The sequence below is a fragment of the Pipistrellus hanaki genome (assembly GCF_964339955.1).
Source record: "Pipistrellus hanaki genome assembly, chromosome: 9".
NCBI lineage: Eukaryota > Metazoa > Chordata > Mammalia > Chiroptera > Vespertilionidae > Pipistrellus > Pipistrellus hanaki.
The window spans coordinates 51,781,483-51,799,894 of NC_140511.1; the positions used below are offsets into that span (position 1 = coordinate 51,781,483).

The following is an 18,412-nucleotide window of genomic DNA, read 5'->3' on the forward strand; positions in this document are numbered from 1 at the left end:
GGGCGGGAGGGGCGGGGCCGCGCGAGATTCCGGAGCTGCCTGGGAGCTGAGACCATCAGTAGTCTGCAGACTCTCACTACATGTGCAATCATGTGACACCATTCTTACCTTCCTAGCTCCGACTTTTGCATATGTGGTTTCGTTTCCCTGGAATACTTTTATTCCAATTATTTGTTTGCCTATATCATTTAGTATTCAGGCCTTTCAGGGCGCTTTCCCTGGATTACCCAGCGCTGGGGTGAGTGCATGAGTAGCAGTGAGAGAGGGTGTCAAGTGGGAATGGGAAGAAAGACAAACTCTTTCATAATTTCGTATGTCAGGGATTATATGGATGGGGGGGGGGGGAGAGAATACAGTATATGAAGGCTCGTGTGAAAAAATAGAGCTGCTGTGATCTAAACTCCATTTGTAGGAGAATACGGTAAATATCCTGTTTTAAGAGCGCAGATGGTGACATGATTGAAGAACAGTATGTGTCAGTGATTGAGGATCAGCGCTGTGTCACAGTAATTGTGTGTGATGAACTTGTGGTGGTGACAGTGTGTGGGGACTGTGACCGGGAACTGTGCATGGGGACTAATCAGTCACAGTGATGGAGCGTGCTTGGGCAAGAGTGAATAAGATAGATTTTGTGTGTGTCAGGAGAATGTCTTAGTGACTGTGTTTATGTGTGGGAACTATATAGTAATGTAGCTGAGGAGTATGGGTGTGAGAGATTAGTACTTATTTGCACACTACATACCAGGCACATTGCTGGAGATCCTTTTCTTAAACAAAACAATGTCTCTGCCCTCTGTCCAATGGGAGAGACAGCCAGGACAACAGGCAGAGTAACTACTAGACACCCATAGCATGTGCACCCATAGGAAAAGCACTCACCCCAGCACTGGGTAATCAGGAAAAGCACCCTGAAAGACCTGGATACTAAATCATATAGGCAGACAAATAATTGGAATAAAAGTATTCCAGGGAAACGAAACCACATATGCAAAAGTCAGAGCTAGGAAGGTAAGAATTGTGTCACATGATTGTAAATGTATTGAGAGTTTGCATACCACTGACTGTGAATGAAAAGGGATTATCTATGTGTATGGCAGCTTATCAGAATGTAGCAGGAATCACAGCTCTAGGTAGAGGTGATGTAAGTTAGTAGAGATGTGTTCTGGGGCCAGACTGGATTCGAATCCTAGCTCTTTCAATAATGGTGTGATGCTGGGAACTTATTTAACCTGTGTAAATAAGAAGGCTAAGACTACCTACTTTGAGGTGTTGTGTTTGTTTTTCTTAATAAAAATCAAATGAGTTAATATAACAGCGTCTGACATTTTGGCATTTATGGCAGTTTTGGAACATGACTGCCAATTCATTGCACATAACCTAGTGACTCTCTTGGAGCCAGTAGAAGGCAGCAGAAGAGATGCTGTTATCCCTTCCAAGACTAGGTCAAAAGAGGCCATGCAGCTTCCACCTGTTCTCTTAGAATTCTTGCTCTAGGAGAAACACAGTCAGAAGTTTGGCTGCCCTGAGACTGCCATGCTAGAGATGCCACAAGTAAACTTGTCAGTCAAAGGGCCAGCTGAGCTCCTAGCTGATGGCCAGCATCAACTGCCAGCCATGTGAGATATCTTGGACACCCAGCTCTGCCCAACCTTTTGACTGCAGCCCCTGCTGGCATTTGACTGACTGCAACTGCATGACAGATTCCAAGCAAGAGCCACCCAGGCTAGCCATCCCTGACCTACAAAATCATGAGCAAAATAAAATAGTATACTGTTGTACTTTTTAAAACTTTTTACTGTGGAATCATTTCTATATATAAAGAATGAAGATCACCCATACGCCTTTACCTAAATTCAACTATTGTGAGCATTTTACCTCTATTATTCTCCCCTCTCTATCGATTTTTCTCTTTTTTCTCCCTCTCTTTATAGATATGTATAACTCATAAAAATGAATTTTGTAGCTACTTAAGGATAAGTTACAGACATTAGGGCTCTTTACCCCTAAGTGCTTCAGTGTGTATATCCAAAGAATAGGGATATTATTTTACACAACCACAGTACATTTATCAACTTTAGTACATTTAATATTCATATGAAAACATTTGTATAATCTAACCCTTATATTCCAGTTTTGTCAGTTGGCACAATAATATGCTTTAGAACGGGATCCAGTCTAGAGTCAAACCTTGCATTAGTTATCAAATTTCTTTAGCTTTTTTAAGTGTGGCACAAAATGGTTGTTTTAAGGTCTATTTTTTGAGGAAGTGGGAGGATATTTGTTACACAGCAGCTGTAGCCAGAGAAACCTCAATGACAGATATTACTATCAATGTGAAAAGGAGAAAAGGAAGAAAGAAAAGAAATAGGATCCCATGTCAAAGAACAGCTGAAAAAGGGCAAGTTATGCTTCCCACAAATGCCTCTTAGTGTCTACCTAGACCTGATATTCCCCATTATTTTTCAGGACCAAGAAGATAACCAAAGAGTTGTCTTTACACTCGTTCCTTTCTAAAGTACAATCAAATCCTTTGTCTCCTTTCAAAAAGCCATGGTAATCAGAAAAGCTTACCAAATCTCAAAAATATCCAAAAGAAAGTTATTCCTTGAGTGGGTGATGGGAAATAGCAATACTAGCACAGCTCTTTAGACTTGGGTAATCAAGCATAGGTCCTAAAACAATTGTAATGGGGTCCTCAGCATTCTGTGACTCAGCATGTGGCAGCGGAGCACTCAGGGGTACTGAACCTGATGATAGTTTGACCAGGAAAAGAAAAATGAAAAGCACTTATATATACAAAAGCCTAAGCGATTGTTGGACTGGAAGCTATGATGTGCACTGACCACTAGGGGACAGATGCTCAACACATGGAACCATGCACCAGCGGGGTCCCTCAGCCTGGCCTGAAGGGATCAGGCCGAAACCAGCAGTCCGACATCCCCCAAGGGGTCCCAGATTGCAAGAGGACACAGGCCAGGCAGAGAGACCAAACCAGTGCATGAATCCGTGCATCGGGCCTCTAGTACAGTAGCAAATACAAGCTGGCAAGCACTATGTGCCGGTGACTAGAGTTTTTAGGGGGAAACCTATTTTCAGTAGACTCTATTTCAGTAACCTATTTCCTGCGTTCCTTCTCTGCCTGAGTCCTCACCAAGATGTTCTTTCCTTCCTACTCTGCACCACTATGATCCTTGAATACAGGACAATTCCAACACTGAAACCAAGCAAATAAACCCATCCTGTATAAAACATGTGTTAGTTGGCTCCCAGGAATCCATTTCTCCTTGCTTTCAAATTTTCCTCTGTAGTTTGGGAGTGACTGAGACCCACCCCTAGCTCCAGGAGTTCACTCAGATTCATTTAAGATTACCAGTCTCCACTAGCCAGAGTAGTTAGCTAAAGGATGGACATGTGACTAAGTCAGGTCAATCAGAGCAGATTCAACTACAATGAAATACCACTTCATACCCACTAGGATGACTATAATAATAATAAAAAAAAAAGTCAGATAGATAATAACAAGTGTGGAAGAGGATGTGGAGAAACTGGAACCCTCATACACGGTTGACAGAAATATAAATGTTGCTGCTGCTTTGGAAAACAGTCTGGGATTTCCTCAAAAGTTAAACATAAAGTTACCATACAACCCAGAAATTTAACCCCTAAGTATATACTCAAGATTAATGAAAATATTTGTCCATATAAAAATGTACATGCAAATTTATAACAGCATTATTCATAATAACCAAAAAGGGGGGAAATCAATTATTTATGAACTGATGAATGGATAAACAAAATGTGGCATATGCATATAATTGAATATTATTTGGCAATTAAAAGGGAAGAAGTACTGAAACATACTACTCTGGATGAACTCTGAAACTAAGCTAAATGAAAAAGCCAGTCACAAAAGACCAAATATTATGTGATTTTATTTATATAAAAGGTCTAGGTAAGAAAATCTATAGAGACAGAAAATAGATTAGTGGTTGCCAGAGCTAAGGGGGAAATGCTGAGTAACTGATAACAGGTATGAGGTTCCTGTTTGGAGATATGAAAATGTTCTGAAATTGGATAGTTGTGATGGTTGCAACTATCTAATTGCATTGACTTATACTCTTTTAAAGTGAATTTTACGGTATAGGAATTAAATCTCAATAATGCTATGAGGAGAAAATATTTAATTGCAGGGTTTTGTTTGAGCTATCACAAAAATGTCTTTTTACTTCAAGATGTCCCTCATATCAATTCTGTTTCTTTATTGTTGTTGTTGTTGTTGTTGTTGTTTACTCAAAGTCAACTGTTCAGCAAGCAAATTGCCCATGTGCTCCATTCCACCTAAGCATGCTATTCCAAAATGCTGTCTTTCCCTTAGAAAATAGCCCAAAAGCCTATAGCAAAAAGAAACTCCCCTGCAAAAATGAATCACAAAGACATAGAAGAATATGGGAGAGAAACAACTAGTTGTCATTCAAGACGACTAAAGATTAACTTTTATCTTAATCTGAAAAGTTTCATTCTCAAGTAGAGGGATAATAAGTGAGTACATAAATCTTCATGAGAAGAATGACCTAGAAACTTGGGAAGAACAATAGAGACCATCCCCCTTACTTTACCAAAATAAATTCTGTGACTAGGCAAGACATGTCTTTCCGAATGTTACCTAACAGGTTGCTAGCAGGATATAGGTCTTCTGACTGCCTTCTATGAGCACTTTTCCTCATACTAAGCCAGGTGTTGTCCAGAACCCCTCAGAGAATCATCGCACAGAGACAGTGCAATGATGTCAATCAAGAGGCTGTTGAATGCATCATTCTTACTTAAGTTGAGCAATTGTCTGGCTAAGGAATTGTCAAGAGATTTCAACAGGCAGATTTAAGGCCAGATTTGGCCAACAGATATGTTTTGGCCCACAATTCAATTTTTTTTTTAATTTAATTGAATTGGTTGCCAATATTTAAAAGAAGAATATTTTGCCCTGGCCGGTGTACTCAGTGGTTAGAGCATCAGCCTGTGGACTGAAGGTTCACAGATCCAATTCTCAGCTAAGGGCCCAGTCCTTTTCCTGCAGGAGGCAACCAATCAATGTGTCTCACATCAATGTGTCTCCCTCTCTTTCTACTCCTTCCTCCTTCCCTTATACTCTCTTTAAAAATCAATGGAAAAAATATCTTCCGGAGAGGATTAACAACAGCAACAACAACAACAACAAAAAAGTGGGATATTTTATAAACAAATCTGGATTTCTTACTCTTCCTTTTAAAAAAATTAAAAATAAAAATAAAAAATTAAGTGAAACATCTGCAGCACCGGGCCAGCATTATCTATGACAACTGGCTGATGGTAAGTACAGGGTGCCCTTGAAAAAAGGTGTAGATGCTCCTATTCTTCCAAGTCACCAGCACTCTTGCATCACACCCCATCCATTTGATGTTGCCTGCCTGGCTTTTGCGAGCTTTAAAAATTTGCAAATCCTACTACTACAGTATATGCCAATGTTTTCCACCTAGGATGCCCATCCAAATCCCCTGTAGTGTCCTAAAATGAAGGACCTGGGCTCCATCCCACAGTTCATAAATAAGAATCTTTGAGGTTGCAGACAAAAAAAAATCTGAATTTGTATATTTAAATATCTGAAGTTACTCCGAGACACCTCCATAATTGAGAATTCCTAGAGAAGAGTAGATTTATTCACGTCCACTCTTTCTTTCAGAACAAACAATGACCTTCTCTTCTGGAATGTTGGTTACTCATCTCTAAAAATCGTCATTGCCCAAATACCATCCTTGGCCCATCCCAGAGAAAGGATCTGGGAGAGGAATGGGAAGGGAGGTGCTGAAACCAAGATTCCCCTGACCTCATCTAAAGCTGAGTCAGACAGAGCCCAGGCCTGGTGACAAAAAAGGGCCAAACCCCCAAATCAGAGAGTGTTCGATCCTTATCATGGTTGATGGAAGAGCACCACCTGCTTATTTCCTTAAAGGGCCACTGTTTTTCATATGAATGAATGGCTGGTGGGGAATGAAAGAGCCTAGCAGGAGCTGCATGCATCTGAGATGAGATAGACGCACAAATCTATTCCTTGTTTAAAGATCATGCTGCTAAGAATAGAAATTGAAACACACACTCAAGCGTGTGCACACACCCCCCCTGAGGAAGGCCACTGCAGGGCTGGAGAAATCCACAGCTTAGCAGAGGATCGTCTGAGAGTCACAGAGCAGAAAAACCACCCTAAGATCTTTGCCACTATAACGCTCATTTTGCTGATGAGGAAGCAAAGGCCCAGATAGACAAGAGGAGTCCCAGCATTGCCTAGAGATAGAGCAGAAAAATGACTGGAACTCAGATCCTATCTCCTAGGACCTCAACATGGTGCAAAGTCTTGGAAGCCCAAGCGTCCAGAAGGCTGAGCAGGGCCAACGCTACACAACCCTTCTCAGGCATGTCTGCCAGGGAGACTCAAAGCAAGGATCTCCACCAGAGAGCATTTTGTAAAGTAATGAAAAATTTAAAACTACCTAAACGCTCAATAATAGGGACTTGATTAAGTAAATGATGCTATAGCCATGATATGAAATACTATGTGGCCATTAAAAATAATTTATATTTCTACCAGAAAATGAGAAGAGTGGAATGCAACACATGAGCATTTACCATGAGCCTGGCACTGTGATAACCACTTAAAACATATTATCCAATTTAATCCAAAAATCACAATCTGAAGTGGGCTCTGTTCTGTTATGATCTGTATTTTACAAAAACACTGCAGCACAGAGGTGTCATAGCTAGTTAATGGCAGAGTGCATATTTGAATCCAGAAGGTCTAAGCTTTTGTACTTGACCACAATGTGTACATTAAAAATAAAAATGACTGGCAGGATATTCAGCTACCCTCGGTTGTGGGATTACAGGTGAGAGTTTTTTCTACTTTTAGTTTTTCTGTAACATATTCTCCCATCTTAATTTTTTTAAATCTCCATTTTTTCCTACCTCCAATCCCTGATAATCTCTAATCTACTTTCTATCTCTATGAACTTTCCCATTCTGGACATTTTATATAAGTGGAATCATACAATATTTGTCCTTTCATGCCTGGTTTATTTCACTTAGCATAATGTTTCAAGGTTCCTCGATGTTGTTGCACATATTCACATAGAATTATATTCCAATGTAAGGATATACTACGATTTATTTATCCATTCACTTATTGATTATCATTTCGATTATTTCCACCCTTTGGCTATTGTGAATTATGCTGTTATGAATACTTGTGTACAAGTACCTGAGTTCCTGTTTTCAAATCTTTTGGTTAAATGCCTAGGAGTAGAATTGCTGGGTCAAATGATAATTCTATGTTTAACATTTTGAGGAACTACCAAATTGTTTTTCCTAACAGCTACACCATTTTATATTCCCACAACAATGTACAAAAGTTCTAATTTCTCCACATCTTCATAAACACTTATAATTTTCCTTTTTTTTATTATAGCTATCCTAGGTGTGAAGTGGTGTGTCATTATAGTTTTGATTTGCATTTTCCTAATGACTAATAATGTAGAGCATATTTTTATGTGCTTATTTTCAATTCATATATATTCTTTGGAGAAATGTCTATTTAAATGTCCTTTGTCTATTTTTTTTTATTTGGGTTGCTTATCCTTTTGTTGTTGAGTTGTAGGAGTTTTTTTTTTTATATATATATTTTGGATATTAAGTCCTTCTCAGATATATGATTTGCAAATATATTCTCCCATTCTGCTTCACTCTCTTGATAGAGTTCTTTGATTAACAAAGTTTTAATTTTAATGAAGTCCAGCTTTTTTATTAATTTTAAATCAGAAAAATAAAAAAAAATATGTCTATGAACAATTTTTAATACTATGGGTACAACAGAAGCCAAAACTATACATATATGTTGTAGCTATATAAAGCAGTTGCACACATATGATCTATGTAAAAATAAGTGGTAGCTAGACAATCTGGGAGGATTAAGTATTCCAGGAAGACTGAGACACAGGTCAATACAGAGAGGATAACTACGTTGTCCTCTGTCATTCAGGTTGAACTTAGTAACGGCCGCTTTGTCTCTTTCTTCCCTGCAGCAGCTTTCCAGAACGAGACACGCCTGCTGCTCCGAAGGGACTGAGCCCTGAACACTGAGCTGCCTGTAGCACCCAGGCCTGCTTTGCAGAGCTTCAAAGCCGTCTGGCTGTGAATAACTCAGAAAAGACCAAAAGAGTGGAATAGAGAAGAGAGAAGTCCTTTTTTATTTTTTCTTTCAAATGATAAGCCTACAAAACAGAAGGGAACTTCAAAACGCAGCCATCTGGATTTAGGGTAGACAGCTGGTAGAACCCGATAATAAGGCATGGCAGACAGCTCCCAGGAAGCTTTTAGAATGCCGTGGTTTCTAGGTCCCATTCCTGCCCCCGCAGAATCACACTGTTTCAGGAAAGAACTGAAAGGAAATGCTCTGTGATTGCAGCCTTCCCTCCTCTCCCCATGGGGCATGGGATACCTCTGTCTCTCGCAGGTGCAGCACCCGTGGTCTGGGGAGAGCAAACAAGGCTTTCTTCACGGACCACCGGGAGCCCCGCAGAGAAAGTCTGAGACATGGCGCCCTAAATGTCAGACGGGGAAGGGGCCTGAGAAACCCCCCTAAATTCGTCACTGTTGGGGCATTAGGGGATCCCATAGATAGCCCTCTTCCTCACCCAAGTCTGAACCAACTGAGAAATCAGACATAGAAAACCAGCAGACGCAGATCAAAATGTCAGCTATATTACTGATAAGAACTAGCCTGGAGGATATGACTTAGATCTGAGGTCAAATGGTCTTGCTTACACTGTTCCCAGAATACATTTACCACTGAGTTACAGGCAGGGATGGGAAAATGGCAGGCCTCATCTTATGGGGATCTGTCTCCATAAAACTTAGAGCACATAGTGGAACGCAAAATAACTGCCCCTGTGGGTGGCACGGGCTCCCCTTCCTACCTCTCCACACACACACACACACACACACACACACACAGGGAGCTAAACTGAGCATGCCCAGATCATCCTTCCTTCCAAACTCATTAATTAGATAATTCATACATTCTCCATAGAGAAGAATGAATAAGGGGTTGGGAGAGAGGCTAGGAGTCTCATGTTAGTGATTTTCACATTTTAGTGAAATGAAAGGACATGAATTACCTGGAAGGCTTATCACAACACAGATTGTTGGTTTCTACCCCAGAACCCTGATTCAGTAGGTGTGGACTGCGGTCTGATAAACTGTGCTGTTTAACAAATTCTCTAGTGAGGTTGATGTTGCTGCTGATGCTATCCTGGGACCACACTTTGAGAACTAGTGGTCAGAAAGAATCTCTTCCCTTGGAAACAAAAGGAGGAATAAATGTTCTCCTTGACGGTAAGGAATAGCTTGGTTGCCAGTGGCAGAAATTCAACTCAAACTGAAATGAAAAGAATGTATTGGTTCATGTAACTAAATGATACCACTGTTGGTCTAACTTCAAGCAGGACTAGACTCAGATGATATCTTCAGAACTCCTTCACTCTCTGTATCTCTCAGATGTGTTTGTTCTATATGACTTTAGTGTTAACCTGGGTTTCCCCTGGCTGTTGTTGGCAATTTAGCTCCCCTTACATTCTTTCCCCTAACCCAGTATTTCTCAAACTTCAGCATGAATCAGAATCACGGAGAGGGTTTGTTAAAACACACACTGCTGGGCCTCAACCCCGGAGTTTCTGATTCAGTAGGTTTGGGGTAAAACTCAAAAATTGAGAATTCTAGCAAATTCCCAAGGTGATAGCAAAAGAGCGAAGAATGGATGCTGGGAAGACACAAACAACAGATGTTCACTATTCTTACTTTTGTAGATCAAGGAACTGAAAGGTTGAGTGGCTGCTCTGTTTTATACCCTTTACAAGATAAAAATGTTTCCAAAGGGCTTGTTGACACAATAGAAAGAGCACGGGTTTTAAAGAGGATCTGAGGTCAATCCCATTCCTACCAGCGACAAACTGAGTGGTTTAGGGCAGATCACTAAGCCTCTATGCTCCTCCCTTTAATGTTTTCTTTTTTTTCTTTTTTAATTGATTTTCCACAGAGAGAAAGGGAGAGGGATAGAGAGCTAGAAACGTCGACGAGAAACATTGACCAGCTGCCTCCTGCACACCCCCTACCGGGGATGTACCCACAACCAATGTACATGCCCTTGACCGGAATCGAACCTGGGACCTTTCAGTCTGCACACCAACGCTCTATCCACTGAGCCAAACCGGTTTCGGCCCTTTAGTGTTTTAAAATGAGAATCACTGCAGGACCTACTCTCAGGGTGGGGTGAGGATGTGAGGACTTACTGGAACATGGTAGGGTTAGAGAAGAATTAAATAGATGGGAGCTTTAATTCATTTTAAAAGTCAGTGTGAATTATTATATACATAAAATTAAAACTATACAGTTACTACTTTTTGTTTTATGAGTACTATTTTTCACCTAGACAATTGTCAAGATCAAATATGTGAGAACACTATGAAACAAAATCCAGGGAAACAAATACCTTGGTTCGTTGCCAGTGGGGTGCAGCCCATATCCTAGGCCCTATCAATGTATTCAGGGACCCAGTACCCCAAGAAATTCATCTCTTTGCCTGAGAGATTTTTCTGAATGAACTGTGGAAGTCCATTCTGGCCACCAGCAGGCTAGACCAGGCCAGAGAGTTAACACCTACTGCCCCTACTCCCATTTCAAACTCCGTGCTCCCAGAGCAGGCTTCAGCTAATGACTCTTGGGAAGTGCAGCCTCCTCACCTTGTTTAGAAAAGTCCAGAAGTGCCTGGCCAGCGTGGCTCAATGGTTAAGCATTGACCTATGAACCAGGAGGTCAAGGTTTGATTCCCAGTCAGGGCACATGCCCGGGGGTTGTAGGCTTGATCCCCAGTGTGGGGCATGCATGAAGCAACCAATCAATGATTCTCTCCCATCATTGAAGTTTCTATTTCTCTCTCCCTCTCCCTTCCTTTCTGAAATCAATAAAAATATTTTTTTAAGAAAAAAAAAAAAGTTGAGAAGTGAGTATTCTGCACCTTTACCATAATTTCCTGGTGGGATTAAGCTTCGGTCACCCACGTAGTAGCTGGGTTCATAACACACCCTTTCCAGGGTGCCTTCCCTTCCTTGTATCACTCCCCTCACTCCTCAGCTTCCTGCTGTTCCATGCACCTACCAATTACACTACTTGCACTAGAATCGTTGTCACAGAGATATGCTTTCATGGGGGAACCCCAGCCAAAATATAAACATCTTTGGAAGTGGGTAATATCTAGCAAAATTATAAATGTATATGCCCTCAACCTAGCAAATCTGATTCTAATAATTTATTTAACATCTATATTCACAGATGTGCCAAATAACATCTATGAAGGGACTATTTACTGAAGCACTATTTGTGAGAGCAAGAGATTGACACAATTTATTGACAAATGTTATTAATTTGGGAATGGTCAAGTAAATCAAAGAACATTCAGAGAATGAGACACTATGCAGCACAAACATTTTTTAAAAGTGGAATTCCTACTAAGTTGGAATAATCCTCAAGATTTATTTAAATAAGAAAAACAAGATACCAACAAGAATGTATAAAATACTACCATTTGTGTAAAAGGGGAAGCATATATTAATGTGTATTTGATTGTAATAATATAGATTATTTATAGAAGATAAACAAAAAAACTGCCCTAGCAGGATTGGCTCAGTGGATAGAGCGTCAGCCTGTGGACTGAAGGGTCCCGAGTTCGATTCGGAGAAGGGCACATGCCCGGGTTGTGGACTCAGTCCCTTGAAAGGGGCGTGCAGGAAGCAGCTAATCAATGATTCTCTCTCATCATTGATATTTCTAGCTCTCTCTCCCTCTCCCTGTCTGAAATCAATAAAAATATATTTTTTAAAAAGATTAAAAAAAAACTGGGAGACTATTCTTGTATACACTCTGGTGCTTTTTGAATTTTGAACCACGCAGATGTATTATCTATTGCTTCTTCTGCCACTCCTGATGCTGCTTGTGTGCTCTTTTGGTGCGGACCTGGTACCTCTTTTGTGAAGTGGCAGCTGAGGAGACTCCGGCGCTCGCCATGGCCAGCGAAAAGCCGGAGTTTGTCATGAGGCAGATCAGATTCCGATTTGACGGACAGCCAATCCCTGACACAGACACACCTGCACAGTTGGAAATGGAGGATGAAGATACCATTGATGTGTTCCAGCAGCAGACAGGAGGTGTCTACTAAAAAAGGGAACCTGCTATTTAACTCCAGAACTCTGTTCCTGCAGACCAAGAAGACATTCTCAGTTAGAAAACTGCAATTTGGTTTCAACACATCTGACTGCTACAGTATATCTTCTTCTATTCTTTCATTTCCCCTTCCCCATCCCTTTATTGTACATAAAGTAACTGAGGTATGTGCACAAGAATTTGCTTTTTTTTTTTTTTTTTAACTAAGTGGCCAATGATATGTTTTGGTCTACATCAAATAGAGATGGGATTTGGGGGGAAAAAAACCAAAAAACAAAAAACACTGATTCTGTGAAAACACCCCCTTTCTCCATTAGTGGCATGCTCATGCAGCTCTTATCTTTATATTCCAGTAAGTTATTTTGCTCTCACTGTTTAACAAAAATAGAACAACATAAAAATTCTTGCATACCTTGTTTGATTGGAGAATTTTAATGTTTTTCATTTATCATTGTAAAAACAAGGACAATTTTATAACTTTTCTGTACGCAGCTGTTACATGTAGGGCAATCTGTCTTTGAGTAAATTACTCTTTAAAAAAAAAAATCCTAGATAGTTTTCCCTTCAAAAGTCAAGTGTCTTATTCAAATAAACTTCTTGTTTAGAAAAAAGTATTATCTATTCAGAAAAACAAATTAATTAATTACAAACTTTAACTTGAATGTAAAAAAAAGAATTTTTACACTAAGTAAGTTAGTTATTTAAGAGTTAGTCTTTTCAGAAACACTTTAATTTTTATAACATTAGCTATCATTATGAGTAACTACAAACACTACAAACTACAAAGCTACAAATTGCAACATGTCCAAAAAATGTATATTAATGGCCACCTAGAGTTATCTTTCTTTTCTTTTTTTTTTTTTTAATATATTTTTATTTATTTCAGAGAAGGGAGAAGGGGAGAGAGATAGAAACTTCAATGATGAGAAAGAATCATTGATCAGCTGCCTCCTGTACGTCCCCCACTGGGGATCAAACCTGCGACACAGGCATGTGTCCTGACTGGGAATCGAACTGTGACCTCCTGGTTCATAGATCAATGCTCAACCATTGGGCCATGCCAGCTGGGCAGCCAACTAGAGCTTTAAAAAGTATAGACAATGCAGTAATTAACCAGGGAAATAGAAAAAAACACAAAAGTCAGGGAAAGTGGTTGAAGATCCCAAAGTCACACTTGGAGACTCTCTCCTGTCCTGTGAAATCTCCCTATAAAGGTGGGAGCTTTATACGTACATTCTCATGTGCGCCCTGCAGCTATCATCCCAATTTCACAGGTAAGAAGACTAAGGCTTGAGAAGCTCAAAAGACTAACTAAAATAGAACCTGAATCTCATCTCAGGTCTATCTGAACCCTAGGCAAAATATATGCCAGCCATAACCGGTTTGGCTCAGTGGATGAACCGAAGGATCCCAGGTTCAATTCCTATCAAGGGCATATACATTGGTTGCAGGCACGTCCCCAGTGGGGGTGTGCAGGAGGCAGCTGGTCGATGATGTTTCTAGCTCTCTATCCTTCTCCCTTCCTCTCTGTAAAAAATCAATAAAATATTTTTTAAAACACACACACACACACACATACACACACACATATATATATATATTTCAGCTTTTTTGTCTCCATTTCAATTGTTGCCTGTCTCTGCTTCTCTGTCAACTGTCTCATGTTCTTACTTCATTTTACTCACATTTCTCTCAATATATATACCAACATCCCCTCAGTGCTACCTATTAAAGATGCAGACCTTGATTAGAGCTTTGAAAAAAGTGATCACATTTTAGAGTCACAATCACCAAGGTCCATGCCTGAAAGTACACTAGTGTGCAGGGGGGGAAAGCCATTTCCTCTTTAACCTCTCTGCACAGATTTTCATGCCAGAGGCAAAGCACAGGGACCGGCAATGGAGTTCATCATTCATATCTTTCTGTGACGGGAACATGCCAGCACCTGGCCATGCTGCAGGGCAGGAATGTATTAAAACTGATTTGGAAAATATTTTTTGACAAACATTTAGTTTTGCCTTTGCAGTTGCTTACTCAGTGCCTGGTACATTGGAGTTCTCAGAAAATATTTACTGAGAGAATGAATGAACTAGTGATTGGGCAGCATAGTGTGAAGTAATGCTGGAAGTCCAAAGGGGTAAAATACAGTCCCAAGTTATAACTCAGTTGAGAAAACAAGACAAAAATACCACAATGTTTAGCTAAGAGGAGAAGCCAGGACTATAAGTAAGGCCTCGGTGCCAAATGAAGCCTGAGCTACAGAAAATCAGAGGTGAGAAATAGCCCATAGGCTGAACTGATGGAAAGATGACATATGGAAAAGCAGAAATAAAAGGCATTCTGGGGAAGACAGTTTCTAGTAGAGATATAAAATAAGCCCAATGTATTTTTGTTGTTGTTAATCCTTACCTGAGGATATTTTTTCCCATTGCTTTTCAGAGAAAATAAAAAGGAGAGATGGTGGAAGGGAAAGAGAGAGAGAGAGAGAGAGAGAGAGAGAGGGAGAGAAAGAAAGAAACATCAATGTGAGAGAGACACATCAACTGCTTACCTCCCGCATGCTCTGATTGGGGGGAAGGGTAGTGGCTGGGGGCGCGGAGGTTTGAACCTGCAACTAAAGTACATGCCCTGACTGGGAATTGAACCTGAGACCCTTTGGAGCTTGGGCCCACATTCTAACCACTTAGCCTACCAGCCAGGGCAAGCCCAATATCTTGATGCACATGAAAGAACTACAGGATTTGAAATTGGATAGAACGAGGGTTTGAATCCCGTACCTTCCTCTTATTGATGAGCACAGTTACTTAACCCCTCTGATGAGGATAACGCTGGGGCTCCAGAACCAGACTGAGATATTTGCACTGTACAGCCTCCACTCGGGGACATTTTGGATGCTTGGTCTTCAGGACTCGTCCTTTTATGAATCCTTGCCCAAAGCCAGACCAGAGAGAAGGAAGACTATGGGCAGGAAAGAGGACAGATTTTTCTTTATGCCCCTGAGATCCTACGGACTTAGAGTCAACTGGAGAATGCTGAGCAAATTGGAGTCCCTAAGTGGAATGGGAGGCCTCACCAGATCCATGGGATAGGCTAAAGTTGGATGGGGCAGCCATGGTAGAGGCAGACCTTCAATAGCAGCCTGTGACGTCATCTCAGCCCCTGTCAGTCACTCCCACAGCCTCACTGATTCAGGCTGCCGGCCTGAGCCCTCCAAAGCCCCTCCTCCAACTGGGGCTTTGTTCTCTCCCTTGGCTTCTTGATCTTTGAGTCTTCTCTTTGTTTCTATTTCAGTCTCTATTTCAGCTTTTTTGTCTCCGTTTCAATCGTTGCCTGTCTCTGCTTCTCTGTCAATTGTCTCATGTTCTTACTTCATTTTACTCACATTTCTCTCAATAACAAGCCCTAATATTGCTTGCATTACTGGAATCCAAAACAAAGCAAAACAAAAACCCAGGAGCTTGGCTTATTCACAAAAGCATATTGACCTAAAAGCCAGTGTAATCATTTAGATTCATACTTTTATACAATACCCAAAAATATATCTCACAAGATTGTAGAGTTAAACATACAAAAGCCAAATCACAGGAAAAAAAAAAAAAACTGGCAGGAAATTGAATTGACTATCAGATCTTTGGAGGAATCTGTAACTTTTAAAGCAGTAAGCAAAAGAAGGAATCACAAAGGAAAAGATGAACAGATTTTACTACATAAAAATGTGCAGCTTCTGTACAAAAAACAAAAAGACGAAAAAGAAAAAAAAACAGATGAAGAATAACGTTTGCAATAACATTCAAAGAATGACTAAATTATATAAAGTTCATATCATAAAAGGAAGGATTAAAGCTTGAATAAACAGCCATCTCCCATAAATAGAAATATAACCATAAATCAACATAAGGGAAAATACTTAGTTTAATATTCTCAAGTACATACACATTAAAATATTAAAAGAAACCATTTCCCTGTTATTATGCTAGCAAAAATTAAAACAATGATAATACCCAGTGCTTGTGGTTAAGTAAATTTACACAATACTTTTGGAACACTCTTTGGCAATAATTATCAAGAAACTTTAAACTATTTGTACCTTTGTCCCTTAATTCCATTCCAAGGGATTTGTCCTAAGGCAGCAGATTTTAAACTATGCTTCTTGCAACCTCACAAGTTCTGCAGAATTGTCTGTGGGACTGCTAGGAAGGATACGTATTAGTCAGGGTTTGTGGCTAAGAGCAAGAGAAATTAACCCTATTATAAGCAAAAAGTCAATGCACTGAAAAACAAAAACAAAACAAAACACTCAGAGGCTCACAGAATCACCCGCACAACCAGGTTCTGAAAACTGGCAGGAAACAAGAGAATTCCAGAGGGCTAAGCAGCTGGAACCATACCACAGGTCACACAGCCAGAACAACCAGGTGCATGTGGCACTGCTGCTGAGAGGAAAATGATCCTGACCACCTGACACAGTCACATACTCAGGATTTTCAAAAACCTAGAAGGGAATGCCTGATTGATTGGACCTGAATCATATGCCTCGGATTTTGCAAGGAAGCAGGAGAGGGGAGAGTAAAGAATCTGGGGGTTTGACTTCTTAATGGGAGATGGGATTTATCTCCCAAGTCTACACACACATGGGGAGTCCCCCCCAAAAGGAAGCCTTAGGGAACTAATTGCAAGATGACATGGGTGCTAGACAGCTGGAAAGCAGGAAATACCTTCTACTGGGTGAAAAGGTGCTGACCACATAAAGCTCTGTGCTCCTATCCTCACCTCAACCGAAGCACTCCACCTTCCTCAGCTTTTCCAAACAGGCTCCCAGGCAATATTTTATTTGGAGGAAATTTTCTGCAGCTCCAACACATCTGAGAAGCCCTGTGACAGCATCAGGGAGGCTAGTTTAATACACATTAGCAGTTCTCTTTATCTCGCTGTCTCCAAATAAAGAGATTGGGAGGACATTTGCTTGTGTCGTCTCCCTTAAGGGAGGAGGTGGCCACGTGACACAATTCTAGCCAAAGAGACAGAAGTTTGTGTCTGAGAGGGATGATTCTGGGATGATAAACAAAAAGGCAGACCTGACTGGTGTCATCGCTTCATCCTTTCTGCCTTGAATGCTGATGTTATGACCAGAGAGAGATTCTGCGGCCATTTTGAGAACATGAACATGAAAAAAAGGCCACGGGAACCAAAGCCAACAGTCACCCACTTCAGAATGACTTGTTATATGAGAAGCTTTCTGTTCCTTGCAGCTAAAAACATTACTAAATTGATAAGCCCCTAAGACAAAAACTTTTTAAAAGTATAAATGTGTATTGATATGTTTTTTATTACAGAATTTTCCAATGTGGTAAAAACAAACAAAACAAATTAAATATTTTTCAATGTCTGACTATAGGGTATTACTTAAATAAATTACAGTCTATCCCCTGGATGAACTGTTATGCCTATATGAAACTGGGTAAGTATGAAGTCTTTATATGCTTATGACATAACAATGATTCAAACACTAGAATACATACTTTTATCAATGTTACTATTACTATACTAGGGGCCCAGTGCACGAATTTGTGCACCTTGAAAGGAACTGTGCGATGCAAGGCTGCAGTGGGCACAGGGGTAGGTCTCAGCCCATCCTCTGAGCTCCTACCTGGCCCCTCTGCTGCAGACCCTGGTCCCCTGTTTGCCAGCATCCCTCTTCCCCCCTCTCCCCCCCCCCCCCCCCCCCCCCGCTCCCACACGCTGATGGTTCCAGTCCCACTCGCACCCATTGACAGTGCGGAGCGATTGGGGCCAGCACCAGCAATGGGTGAGAGGGGGGTCAACACCATCAGTGGATGCTGCCCCGATCACCCCTCAGGAGCAGGGGGAGGTGGAGAAGCTCTTAGGGGAGACTGGAGACAGCACTGGGCACCAGCAGTGGGTGTGAGTGGTGGCTCCAGCAGTGGGTGTGAGCGGGACTAGTGCCGGCAGCAGGTGCAAATGCTGGAGTGACTGTGGTGTGCAGGAGCAAAGAATTTTCAGTAACCACCAGAGGTTTGCCCCAATGACAGTGACCGGTGCCTCATCTTGGTCTGGCATCCCCATTCACCTGCTCCACCATCCCGACACAGCTGACACC

General features: G+C 40.9%; 1 long non-coding RNA gene across 1 annotated transcript; it reads left to right on the forward strand.

Moving 5' to 3' along the window:
• The first annotated feature begins 82 nt into the window (after window positions 1-82).
• On the forward strand, window positions 83-12,548 carry LOC311627470. The gene is made up of 2 exons (XR_014795923.1): window positions 83-238; window positions 8,103-12,548. It is a non-coding gene; the product is annotated as an uncharacterized lncRNA (long non-coding RNA).
• Window positions 12,549-18,412: the final 5,864 nt, after the last annotated feature.